Source organism: Aquila chrysaetos, chromosome 23, assembly GCF_900496995.4.
Source record: "Aquila chrysaetos chrysaetos chromosome 23, bAquChr1.4, whole genome shotgun sequence".
Classification (NCBI taxonomy): Eukaryota; Metazoa; Chordata; class Aves; order Accipitriformes; family Accipitridae; genus Aquila; species Aquila chrysaetos.
In genome coordinates, this window is record NC_044026.1 from 4343087 (window position 1) to 4356045 (window position 12959).

Consider the following 12959-nt stretch of genomic DNA (forward strand, 5'->3'; position numbering starts at 1 on the left):
CACTTCTAGATAAATATCTTTAAAGGATGCCTATACTGGACTGCAGTACAGTAATATTTTGGACAGTGGAGACCACAGTAGCTCGGGAACGGGCAGTGATGAGCTGACTGGCAGGGTTCATTAGCCTGGGAACGGTGGTTTAATGCAGCTGCCTAGACCACTGTCAGAAGCAAGCTAATGTACGACAGCGTTTCTGCGTGCTGCACAGATCCAGCTGCTCTGATCTGTGATAGCTCTCGGCATGATAGTCCATTACACGGGGCAGATATTCTCTTAATGAGCGTCAACCCACACGTCCTGTCGCTTTCTTCATCTTCCCCCACTGTCCCATTTTATTCCATCCTCGAAGAGATTTCACAATTACACGCCTCTTCCCCAGTTCGTGTTCCACATCCTACATTTTAGCATCCTTACTAGCTCTGTTTTTAGGTTCTGGCATTTGGTTGCCAACCAGATGAAGGCCGACTGCTTTTCAGTATTAGTAATTCACTTTCTTTGGTCCAGCTGAGAGCTACACAAAAACTAATGTCTAACTGGGAGCTGGGTAGAGCAATAACCTGTTGATATTCTACGTATGACAGAAAGTGACTGAGTAATTCACATGCATGGAAACTTTATAAAAAAATGTAGAAAGGTTTCTAGTATTATTAAGCTTTACAAACTAAGCTTTCAGCTGGGCTGAATTTGGGGTTTAAATCAATTTTGTTATTAAGGCTTTCTGGAGTGTGAGAGCAGTGATAGAAGATTTCTACAGCTTCCCTTCTTGCTACCTATGAAGAGTGCATATTTTTGGTAACTCTTGTTAATGATTGATGAGACGAATTTCCCAAACATAGCTCTTTTAATTATTTTTGCAATGGTTCAGTTTGCATGCCAATTACCAGACTCCAAAGTGAAGAAGGGCTTGTGTGCTTGAAAGCTTCCCTGTTTTTTTTTCCAATAACCTCACTGGTCCAGTAAAATCTATTACCTCTCTCTAAACCTAGCTCGGCTGATATGCTTAGACTGTCACTGTTATAACAATGTTATTATTATACCTTATTTATATCAGGCACTTACTTCAGTGTGAATCATTTTATTTTACCATAAATTTCTTCCCAACTTCCATTTTCCTTTGTTTTAGTACACAAAGGGTGGCTGCCTGTGTTTCCGAGATAAATCTGAAATGGGTTCACCAGCGTTAGTGCTCCTCTCCGATCACTACACCAGCGTACCTGAATTATCAGACTCTGAGGCCACCTGGCAAAACCTCTTACTGCTGGTAACTCTTTGCTCCTTGATTGTCCGTAGGTCTCAAAGCATGTAACGGAGGAAGTTTTAGGGGAGAGGATGATCAGATGATTGACTCGGGTGCTGAGAACTGGGAAGAGACGTCTAACCTTGTGCCCGTCACCGGAGCGTGAGGACTCACACCACCTCAGCATGCCTCCTCACGCCACAGCCAGTGCAGCACAGGACTCAATTTCCATTTTAATTACACAATCATTTATCGGTACTTGCCCATAATAAGCAGATAAAGTCCTTCATCTCTGTTTAGCAGTGGATAATTCACTCATGTCTGCTAGCACTGATACTGTCTTTTCCAGGGGACAAACCTCAAGGTCTTTACTCAAGTTCCCGCTTAGTTCCTGCATTCGCAAATTCCCGGTGAAAACAAAGACGGAAAGGAGCAAGTTTAAGGGAATTAGGGGCTGCTAGTGTTGTCCCAGGTCACCATTAAAGAAATAATACTTTTTCCTGCTCAGGTATTTTCTTTTTCATCTTTGTTTTAACATCTGGTTTAAAGGCTGTGGTCCTCGGCTCTTACACTTTTCATGGCCACTGTTTAGTCAGCTTATTATTTTTAAGGCACATCGTCTGGTCTGGTGTTTTCCAAATGTTCTTTTTTATGCACTTCTGGTTTTGCCAGGTCACTGTACTGGCTTCCACCAACAGGGCTGAAACATCCAAATATCATTGCACTCAGATAAGATTGAATTAATCCCACTTGTTTCATCTCTTAATCTAGGACATATCAACACTATCATTTGAGGACTCCTGGTATCATGTTCAGGTGTATCTGAGCTAGCTTAATTTAATTAGCTAGCGCGTCAGTATATACTTACGTTTCAATATCACTAACAGCACAGCCTAGGCAGTTTTCCAGGGAGGTTCTACACAGTCTCTCAGGACTACATACGGACACAGGCAGTAAAGTGCATGTTTTGTAATTTCTTATGCTTGAAAAATGGCACTGGGTTGGTTGTGTCCACTTGTTTGTGATGTGTTTCATTGCCTAACCTCCCCCCTTTTTGAAGTTCTCTTATTTTCAGCTGTCCTGAAAATGCTATTTCATAAAGATTATTTTCCATTTCTTGTTTCTGGTTACCTTGTACTTTTCTTTTGTTTAGGAAAAAAGCAAACCATCTTAGGTTTCAGAGTGGTTTTTTTTGTCAAAATCTGATAACAAATTCCCTGCCTCAAGTGCTAGAGGGAAAAAAATAAACTGGAGGCCTGCAAAGCCAGCTGTGTTGTCATCTTAACTTTCCTTAGATCACAGTAGTAAGAAGAGCATTTAAAGCTTTAATCTTCTTAAGAGAGAAGAGTTCTTGCTATATTATTCTAAAACAATCTTATGAAAAATGCAAGATGACAAATATTTAACTTAGTATTATCATTTTAAATTATATTATTGCTATGTTATTTGACTGTGATTCATAAAGTCTTCCCAATTAATTTTCTTAAGCTATTACTAAACAGCACAGTGCATTTGATGGTACTGAGAATTGAAAGAAACCTTCCTTCTTTTTTTCCACAATCTGTTTAAAGTCTGAAAGGTATTAACAGCATAATGGAAGTTATACAGATGGATTTTCAAAGTCTTCAACAAAAAAGGACTAAAAGTCATCCATGATTGATCAAAGGGATAAGTGGATTTTCCCCATTAAATCTTGAAAGACAGGAGCTTGATATCCAGTATCTTAATGAAGTATCAACTCTAAAGGAATAATTTTCCTACTGTTACACTGATGAAATACTATTAAACTCTAAATCAATATGAGTCAACTATTTTTTATATTTGGCATTAGTCTTCCCATAACATATAGCTACTATCAGAGTGAAATAAAGGCAATGTCATCTTGTTATATGGATACACTTTTCAGTTTATCTCAATATTTCTTATTTATCACCTGCTGTTATGCAACCTTCATGGGTTGTCATCATTGGGTAGGGAAGTGCATATTTAGGTATTTGAAGATCTTTTGCTGTGTAAGAATTCCTCTAATTTTGGATAATTTACTACTTCTCCTTAAAAAAGGTCTTCCTACTATGAATATCTGTCTAGTAATGATGTTCTCAGAACCGCACAAGATACTGCATTAATACATCCAGAGAATAAAAAAGTTGCTTCTGTTAAGGTAAAACTTCTGAGTTGAGCCTCAGATCGTGTTCAATTTTTTGTTACTGTGCCATAGTGCAAGAACAGCTAATCTGCTGTATGCTTTCTCTTTAACCTGGAGTACACAGTTGGTTTTTTTAATTCTAAAAAATCATGGCTAGTTGCCACAAATTTTGTCAGCTAAGGCAGAGCCTCTAATCTTCTTGTTGGGGAAGGTTTTGTTTAGTGGTGCAGTCAATTAATTTGCCATTTGATTTAATATGAGTATCTATTTTATATAAAATGTTGGTGATAATCATGGGAGAGAGAGTGAATTTTCTTTTTTTTGGGGTTTTTTTTTTTTTTTTTAATTTTTTTTATTTGAGCTTGAGGAGGCTGAAGGAATAAGAAGCTCATTCTATCTCAGCCAAATTAAGGGCAGGACTGACTCCTGTAGAGGGCTTTAACAAAAAATCCATGCAGAGTAATGGGGGAACAGGGCAGCTGCCATCAGTTTGATTACCAGTTAGGAGAGTCATATTAGAGAGATGGGATTTGTTTTTTTCTCATATTAGGAAACATTAAGGTAGATGAAGAGGGCAGCTACAGCACCAGCAAGGGAAATACTAGTTATGGCACAGGCCGTGGAGGCAGCTGGGTGTTGGAGTTGTGAGATTAGCGTCATTTTAGAGCTGGTTCCTCATACAGGATATTTCCTGACAGAGCTGCTGGAGAAGAAGTTTCAGGTCCTGGAAATGTAAATGAAGACAACGATAGACCTCAGACAAAGCTTTAGGGATGCGAGAAAAAGCTGAGATGATATTGCAGGTACCTGGCATACAAGAGGACCCGAAGGGAAAATTTGTATAGAAGAAAGGGGACCACTGGCATTACGTGACTAAGAGGAAAACGCCTGGCTGTGTGCAAGAGAACCCACGCACTGGGGTAGGCTCAGTCCGTTACGGAAAAAAGGCAGCAGCATGATATAATGGGATAGCAAGAACGAAGAAAAGAACTAGTCTGAAGTGAACAGGCAACGAGACAATAGAAGCCTTCAGAGACAGCATCCAGGAGACACAGAACAATGCTCCAGAGACATACAAAGACAGGATGAAGTACAGAAAGAAATATGAGCAGAAGAAAGAATACCGAAGACAAATAGACGAGTCTCTTGTTAGTGCCAGTGCCTCACTAGAGCCTCATTACTGAGAGGAGTAAGTAGGCATGTTATGAAAAAGAATCAAAAAGGTGCTGTCTCCTGGGGAGCAAGAGCACATTAGGGAGCCTCAGGACTGAAGAGAAATCTGACATAAATGGGAAAAAGGCCACTGGTTGCTCTTCACGCCAGAGCAGGCAGGCAGGTTCTTGCCAGAGACAACAAACTCTTTAATCTGATGGGGAAACGCAGTCCAAGAATGGAAAGCTTGGGGATCATTCCTGTCTGGGAAGATGGACAAAAAGGGATTCAAGAGTTTGAAGAGCAATAAGTGATTTCTTGGTGATTAGAGTATATTCAAAGATTCACGGGTACACTACCTTTCCTTAAAGGAGATTGAGTTTGACATTACTTTTCCGAAAGGGTACAAGCCAGGTAATTGCCAGAGAAAGTTGAGAGAGTCTCAGTTAACCTCTATTCCCTGTACAAATACCATGAGCAGTTGAAACAATCTATATGCTGTGATTGTATGACTTTACATCAAAGATTCAGCTGCAAGTGAAGCAACACACAAGAACGTACATATTCTAGCTGGGACCTCAGGTCTGGGTTGGTGGAAACCACTCAAAGGTTTGTTTCATGCTTGCAAAGAGACTGAGATTCTTGGAAAGGCTGTGAAACCAGACATTGCAGGAAAAGTGAGAAAATGGAGGAAAGGTAGGGCTAACTGGAATGAAAGCATTCATACAGTCAGAAAAAAGAAATGAGGGAGGTGGTTGTGCTGGGTATTCATTAAGTAGCTGATGGAGTGAAATGCACTGTGGCAGCAAGGATAAAATGAAATCTTTTCTGATAAAGGTTACCCCTAAGAAGGATGCTAAAAACTGTATTACAGACTTTTCACAGCTGGATATGGATCTAGCTAATAATGAGAGAAATACATACAAAGAAATTGTATCATTAGAGGAAATTTCAGCTTCTCAAATAAAAGCTGTGGAAAAAAAACCACAAAAAACACCAAACCACACAAAGCACCAAATATGATAAGGCCCAGACATCTGGGATATTATATTTATTTATTATATTATATATAATATATTATATTATATTATTTTATTATTTATATTTATATATTATATTATTATTTATATTATATTATATTATATTATTTGTACTTTTTGACAAATAGTCAGTGAAACAGTAATGTGATTTTAGATTTGGATTTCATGAGTAGCAAAAACCTCATAGAATAAATGCTTGTATAAAATAATTCTGGATTGAGTAAATGTGACAGATTTTGATTTTTTTTTGAACTGAAAGGTAGAAAAATTAGGACAAAATAGTGTATGACTTTCTAAGGGTAAATGTAAAGAAACAGAGGAAGTTAGTCTGTAAGGCTGATGGGATTTAAACTCAAGAATTTCTTTGAGAAGGGGTAGAATTGCTTTAGGTCTGCAGTGCAATACTTTGAGTTTTTACTAAGTAAGACGGAAAAATTAGCAAAGAAGAAATACAATTCCCCTGGAAAAATATAGAAAAGGAATGGATTAGCAAGAAAATTATATTTTTATAGTTAAAATGTACAGAAAAGGAAAATGTAAAAGAAACTGAGGTGGGACTTGAAAGGAAAATTAAAATAAATTGCTACAAGTAGGGGAATATAAAATAAACTTCGGGCAGTTTTGCATTAAATATCTTCTGTACAGCAATTTTGGAGGCCAAGACTGTGAGCCAGATGGTCCCTTCAAACTCTCCCTCTCCTTTCCACTCAATTTCTACACTTTCTGTCTGGCAACAGGAGGAGGAAAATAGTGGAAAATTAATTCTAACATTAGCTAGCTTTTGTCTCTTTGTCTGGCCCCATTAAGTCAGCCTGCAGACGTGAATGTACCAACAACTTAGAATGATGTTGCTAGCAGCATTGCCAGGAAATATTCTCCTATTTAGGGACAAAGGATTCATTCTGATGCTAATGAATCCACTAAGTATTCAGCAGAGTTGTCTGCATGATACCAATGGCTCAGGTATAGAGCACAGCAGCTGCATGAAATCATCGCCATACTTTTCTTTCAGACAGATCCAAAAAATCCATGATGGTCAGAAGGCACATTTTGAGGTGCTTCTGTATGCACAGAAGTTTTACAAAGCTGAGCCCTATGTCTCTTCTTCTTCAGTACGTACAGTAGCCCTGTCGATGGACATTACACTCTCATGTCTCCACCAAGTAGCGTCCATCCTCATATCATACGTAGAATAAAGGTCTTGCCTACCTGCTGCAACTCTAAAAAGGCATCGTTTCTTACCAACACACAGTTCAACCCAGTATTATCACCTAAAGCTTGTCTTTGTAACAATTAACAGGGAGACTTTTAAAAGTCAGCAGTTTTGACCACTCCCACAGAATATTGAAAGCAGACCTAATTCTACTTCATCTGTGATTCAGATTAGCAAGTGGCCAGAAACACCCTGATTTCACTTCTGGTTGACAAAAGGACTGTGCGTCTTCCCCTTACTGAAATAAACACATTATATCTGTTACTTATCAACTGGGAAACTGCTACCTCCGGCTACCGTAAATTTATGCATGTATATATTTGTTTTTCCTTACAGTTACAGTGATCAGGAGCATAACACCGATTTTCTGGGATTAATGCTGTTTCCACATACAATCCGGATGCACCATATGGTCATAATCTTCATCATCAGTAGACAAAACCCTAGTTGCTAGAATGGATTTATTTCAAGCACCCTTCTGTAATACAGCAAAGATATTGTGCTCAGTAAGATGGGTACATATCAGAGAGTTTAGAGTGAAATTAGTTCTAGATGAGGTAGGATTTTATGAGTGGACACAGGCCTGATAGAGCCCCAAAACACAGTAGGAAAAGCTATATGAAAAATATAGATGGTTATTAAGGAAATGTCTCATTCTGCCTTGTAGAGTTTAAGGAAAGACACTCTTTAATTAATGCCCCCCCCCCCAGTTTCTATTTTTGTAGACTCAGCAGTACCTGACTGTACTGGTGAATCCATGACATTAATTATTATGCCTATTAAAACAAAGGCTGGATAAAGGCCTCTTTTAAAACTCTAGCTCAAAATGACAGCTGCTGTTTTGTTCTGTGATTTATCCCCAACACAAACTCTAAAACTGAAACTACATTTTGAGCTGTAATGTAACCAGACAGCTCAGATAATAAAAGATCATCTTTATTAGTGGCTATATCCTTGATTAGTCTCTTCAGTGAAAGAAAGGGTTATGGCTGACATTTACAAGTGAATAAAGGCATTAGCTAGATAACAGAACAAACAAAAATAAAGACATTCTTCTGTCCTTGTGCCTAAACAGGCAACAAATAAGTTTGAGATAAGAAGTCGCTAACATTTAAAAAATGGATGGATTTGCTTTCGGGAATAGATGCAGTGGCAATCAGTCCAGAGAAAGACTATCACCTCAGCCGGAGTCTACCACCTCTATTCATATTTGGTAAGCAGTGAGACTATATATGGCAGAAAATACTCCCAGTAAGTGGAAGTGTTTAAACTGCCCCTTGACCTTTATATTTACCATGGACGAATCAAGCTGAACAACTTTAAGAGAGTGCATTTGCTGCAAAATATTTGCCACTGCTTTATATAGCTTTGTCCTTTTATTTTAATGCATATCATTATCATAACCTTCATTTCTGGACTATCTCAGAGGCACTGAATAATGATGTACTATGACGCCAAAAGTCATGTCTTAATGTTGACAGCTGATGTTTCCAATATCTTGCTTCCCAGAATACTTCTACAGTTATGCAGATCTCCTGGGTCAAGGTTTGCCCTGTTAGTATATGTGGCTCATTCCATTCAGAAAGATCTCCACACAGAAATTGAATTTTATTAATAATATTTTTACAGGACTTCTGTGAGCTTCCATTTTTATCCATGGCTGAAAACACTTAAAGTAGAAATGGTTGAAAAAAAACCAAAACCAAACCCTTAATAATTCCTCTCTGTCTTTTGTCAACAGTTGAATGCAACTGAGATTTTCCCATGTTTGTAAGTTTTGGATGGCACATTTTTAATTCTAATAATATTCTCTGTTGTAGTACTACAGCAATTCTTCTGGTTTTCATCCTTTACATGATATGAAGGAAAGCCTTCAGGAGAAAAAATTAGCATATTTCATATATGCACCCACTTGTACACATTTCATAACCTCGGGAAGAAAACGCATTTGCTTCTCTCCTATTAGTGAGTAGTGGGAGGTTCTGATTTTTTTTTTTTCTACTACCAATGAATAGTGCTTACTGAAACCAAAAAGTAACACAGAATTTTAGATGTATGAATTCTGCACATCTTAATTGTTTGCCATCAAATCCAGGCTTGCTGACATAGGTTTGGTATTATTCATGTCCAGGATTCTGCATTGGAATAGCTATTTCAAATTAAAGGTAAATTTCTGAATGGGTCTTTCCCTGCAAACCTCTTGCTGCTATATTGCTAATGCTCACTAGAAGCCAGCTGAATTAATCTCAAGCGCAGCAGAACCTTCTGTAATGCCATATGAAGAATTTGTCACAGTGACATTCTTGATTCTTTCCGACAGTTGAATGACACACAGCATTGCTAATTCACAAAGTAATGCTGGGCACTTTTATGCAATGTGACTTTTCATCTTCCCCACAATTGCTTGCTCACATATTTTGTTCCATATTAAATTACTCATATGCATAACTGATATAATCTCCTTTCTGCATTCACATGTGTCTACAAGATTTAGTTATTATCCTGTCTGGAATGAAGTCTGGCCTCCTCTCTTACAATTAAACAATTATTCTGGCATTTTATATCTCCCTACATTAGGCGCAAAGAAACACATTATAAAAATTGCTCTAACCTATATTAAGGGAGCTTTCCTAATTTCCATTCCATTACCCTTATATTCCGGATGAAAGCTAGATATCTTGGGCTACATCCAAGTAAAACAGAGGTGGTGATTACTGGCAGGTGCATATATATGACAGAATCAATGTAGTTTATTAATGTCTTCCCTTAGCTTGATTTCCTGAAGGTAAAGTTTTGGCCATTTTTAGCACATGATGCAAGATCCATTTTTGTCGTCTTTACTAAGCACAGTGTCTGGGACCTCCCTGGTGACTAATCTCTAAATCTTCACTCATAGCTCTTGTGGTGCAGCTTATTTGATAGCAGAGCAGGCGCAGGAGCTGTGTGATACCCTGGAGATGGCTGAACTTTGGAGAGCACGTTTGCAGCCACATCTGAGGGGAAACTTGAGACGCGCTTCCCGTGAAGATTTGCTTAGCTTTCAGGGCATGTCCACTTCCATTATTCTTGCAGGCTGTGTTTGTATGGCTCTCAGATATTCCAGTGATTTAAATTAATGACAGGAGTGAGCCCCGAACCACCATGTGCTAAGTGAGCATTGCAGCCTAATAAAGAAAAAGGGGCTCCGTGCTAATAAGGTCTGGCGCAGGCAATGAGCTCTGAAGAGCCCCGCTTGATCAATCGAGGGCCAGAAAATATCAAGCCATGGGTAGACACCTATATATGAAATAAAAAGGGGTTGGATTTAGAATATTCACTATGAACTACTCATGAATCAGCCACAGATGCAGAGCTCTCCGATTGCTTAGCTGGGTTTGAACGACAGCATGCTGAGGGAAATCACAGCGTGTGCTTTCAGCAGCCTCCAGCCCGCAGAGGAAGGATCTGCTAGGTACCTTCACAGCAGCGATTCGTGACAAATGATGTGTCCATTATAAACTCCTTGCTCTCCAGGAGGAGCCAGGGAGAGTCAGGCAGGTGGGAAATCACGGTCTCCCCAGTCGCAGCATAGTGGGCTTGGTGCTGAGTGAGAGGCTCTTGTGTATGGACTGCAGCACTGGAATGGAGGCTTGACTAGATACCAGGACACCCTGGGGACCAAGGACCATTTTCCAGCTCTCAGGTCTGCAATGAATACTGAATCCCAGCGACACATCAGGACAAACTCTTCATGTGTGCTATTCCTCTTTCTCAGTCCTTCCTCCTCACGTCTACCCTGCCTTTGGAAAGGAATATTATAGGGACATTTCAGTCAGTGCCCTGGTCGGCTCCTGCCCCACAGTGAGTGAGACAACACGTAAGTTTTGTCTAATCAGGGTTTAAATTGAGGTTTTACAATGTACACTAGTGCAACCTCTCTCTCACACATTCATATTTATGGTTTCTTTTAGTTAATCATCTTAATCCATCCACCTGTTTGGAGGAAAAAGGCCAACAGGATCTAAATCAATCCCTGAAATGTCTGGTCATGGTGGGGAAGAAAGGGACCCTGATAACACCTGATAACATCTCACATGTCTGGGCATTAGGAGTCTTGGCAGAGCATATTCCAGCTGCACCACGTTACCCCAGGATGCAGATCCTGAAGTTGCTGCCTTGTCTGTGTGTTGGCTGCCTTAGCATTTGTACTTGAGAGAGATTTCTGACTCTGACTAAAAATCAGCTATTGCAAAACACATGGCTCCCACAGATGGTCTAGTAAAGCCAAAGTATTTTCTTTCTCCTAGAGTTTCCGCCAATCCCACCAAGGCTGTGTGTGACAGATGCAGTTACAGTTGAGATACTTTTTAGTGGTTACTATATTTTCACTGTCGGCACCAGTCCCTACTGTGCCGCCACATGTAACTTTTCAGTGGCTCCCTTTGTACAGCGTAGAGTTCATCAAAGGCAAAGTCATGTTGTCATGAATGAATAATGTCCACATGGCACATGGTACTCTGCATTTTATTTTGGTTCTCAATGAGTAACTCCTGTAAAGAGATTTTTCTAATGTACTATATTTGTATAATAGGCTTCTCGTGGCAGTTTTGAACACATGTAGTCAATTTAATTGATTATGCTCCTATTAAAAATAGTCATACACCAGTGACAGTCTTGACAGCCCATCTGTAAACAACAGAAGCTATTTAAACCCAGCACTATAATGCTAATTGGTAAAACACTACTTGTGCCTGCATATGAATCTCTAGAGTGAAATCCTCACGCGTTCACCGTACAGGATGTATTAGGGGAATGGACATGAAATTCTCCTCTAGAAATCCTCCAGGCATGAGGAGCACCTTTGCAAGGCAGGAGCCTGAGATAAAAAGAGGTGTTTTGGCTTTGTTTTTCTGGCCGGTAGCCTTACGCTCACAGAAGCCCAGGCTGGCGATTGCTGCAGCATATGCCCGGTACAAGCATTGCCCTTTCCCTTTGGCCATTTCCCACCCCACGTGCCAGCAGTGAGCAGAAGGGCAGGAACACAGGCACTTCCAGCTCTGTTGAACTGCCACGTTTTCCCCTTACATTATGGTGATCTTTCTGGGCCAAACAGACAGACTTTCTATGGGAAATTTGACTGGGATGTAGCACAAAGTAGGTCCATTGTAAAAGTAAAACCCAGGCAAAAACCTGCAGCTCTCTCAGGTACAGTAGCACTCTTTTAAGGGAGAAAAGACACCGCAAAAAGAAAGGGCTGAACTCTGAACAGCTTTAATTTGACAGCTCCCTTGTCACCACTGGAATGGCAATGATTTACTCTGGCTGAGGATGTAGGACACTGAATTCTTCCTTGCATAACTAACAAAAGATTTTCCTCTTAATCTAATTCCTTCTTCCCTCTTAACCATCCCTTTGCTCTAGAGCTTCTGCTTTGAGAGGGTTTTAAGGCTTATGGCAGAGAAAATGCACGTGCGCAGACTTCATGTTCAAAAGAACATTTGATGTCAAGCACCAAGCAAGCACTCGTGGAAAGCTACCTCTCTGGTTCCTGAACATAAGCCAAGGGACCAGCCATGCTTCTGGGCCCAAACCTCCGAGGTGCTAAGTATCTACAAACCCCACTGAAACAGGACGAGTCGACAGTAACTTCCAGGCTCTAGCCTTTATTTCCAAAATAGCTGTTTGAGGGGATGTCTTCATTTTTCTCCAAGACACTTTTTGATGTTGAAGAAAGCCATAGTTCAGTGACATTCTCTAAATTTCCAGTTTTCAATTTAATTTTGGTTCTTTGAAAACGTATTTGACAAAACTCCTGCACATGATTTATCTGAACTAAATAACAGGAAACGTACCTCGTATTTAAAAGAAATCCTTCAGCCCCTGTTGGGAGGTACTGACTGATACTGTAGTATGGATCAATACTTCTATTACCAGTACCATATGAAGGGATAAGCCATTTCCTCACTATTTTTGTACATTTTGCTTCTTTTTGAATACTACGGAGCTGTCACATTACTTATAGAGTCTCCTGTTACAATATGTATTTGTATAGATCCATTTTTTTTTTCTTTTGCTCACACACACAAGTCAGGATAAACCAGGCAAGCTTTTCATTTTTTTTAGAAATTGGAGCACGTATTTATTTCTTTTGACTTATTAATTTAAAAGCATCAGAGAATTCACCACAAATCA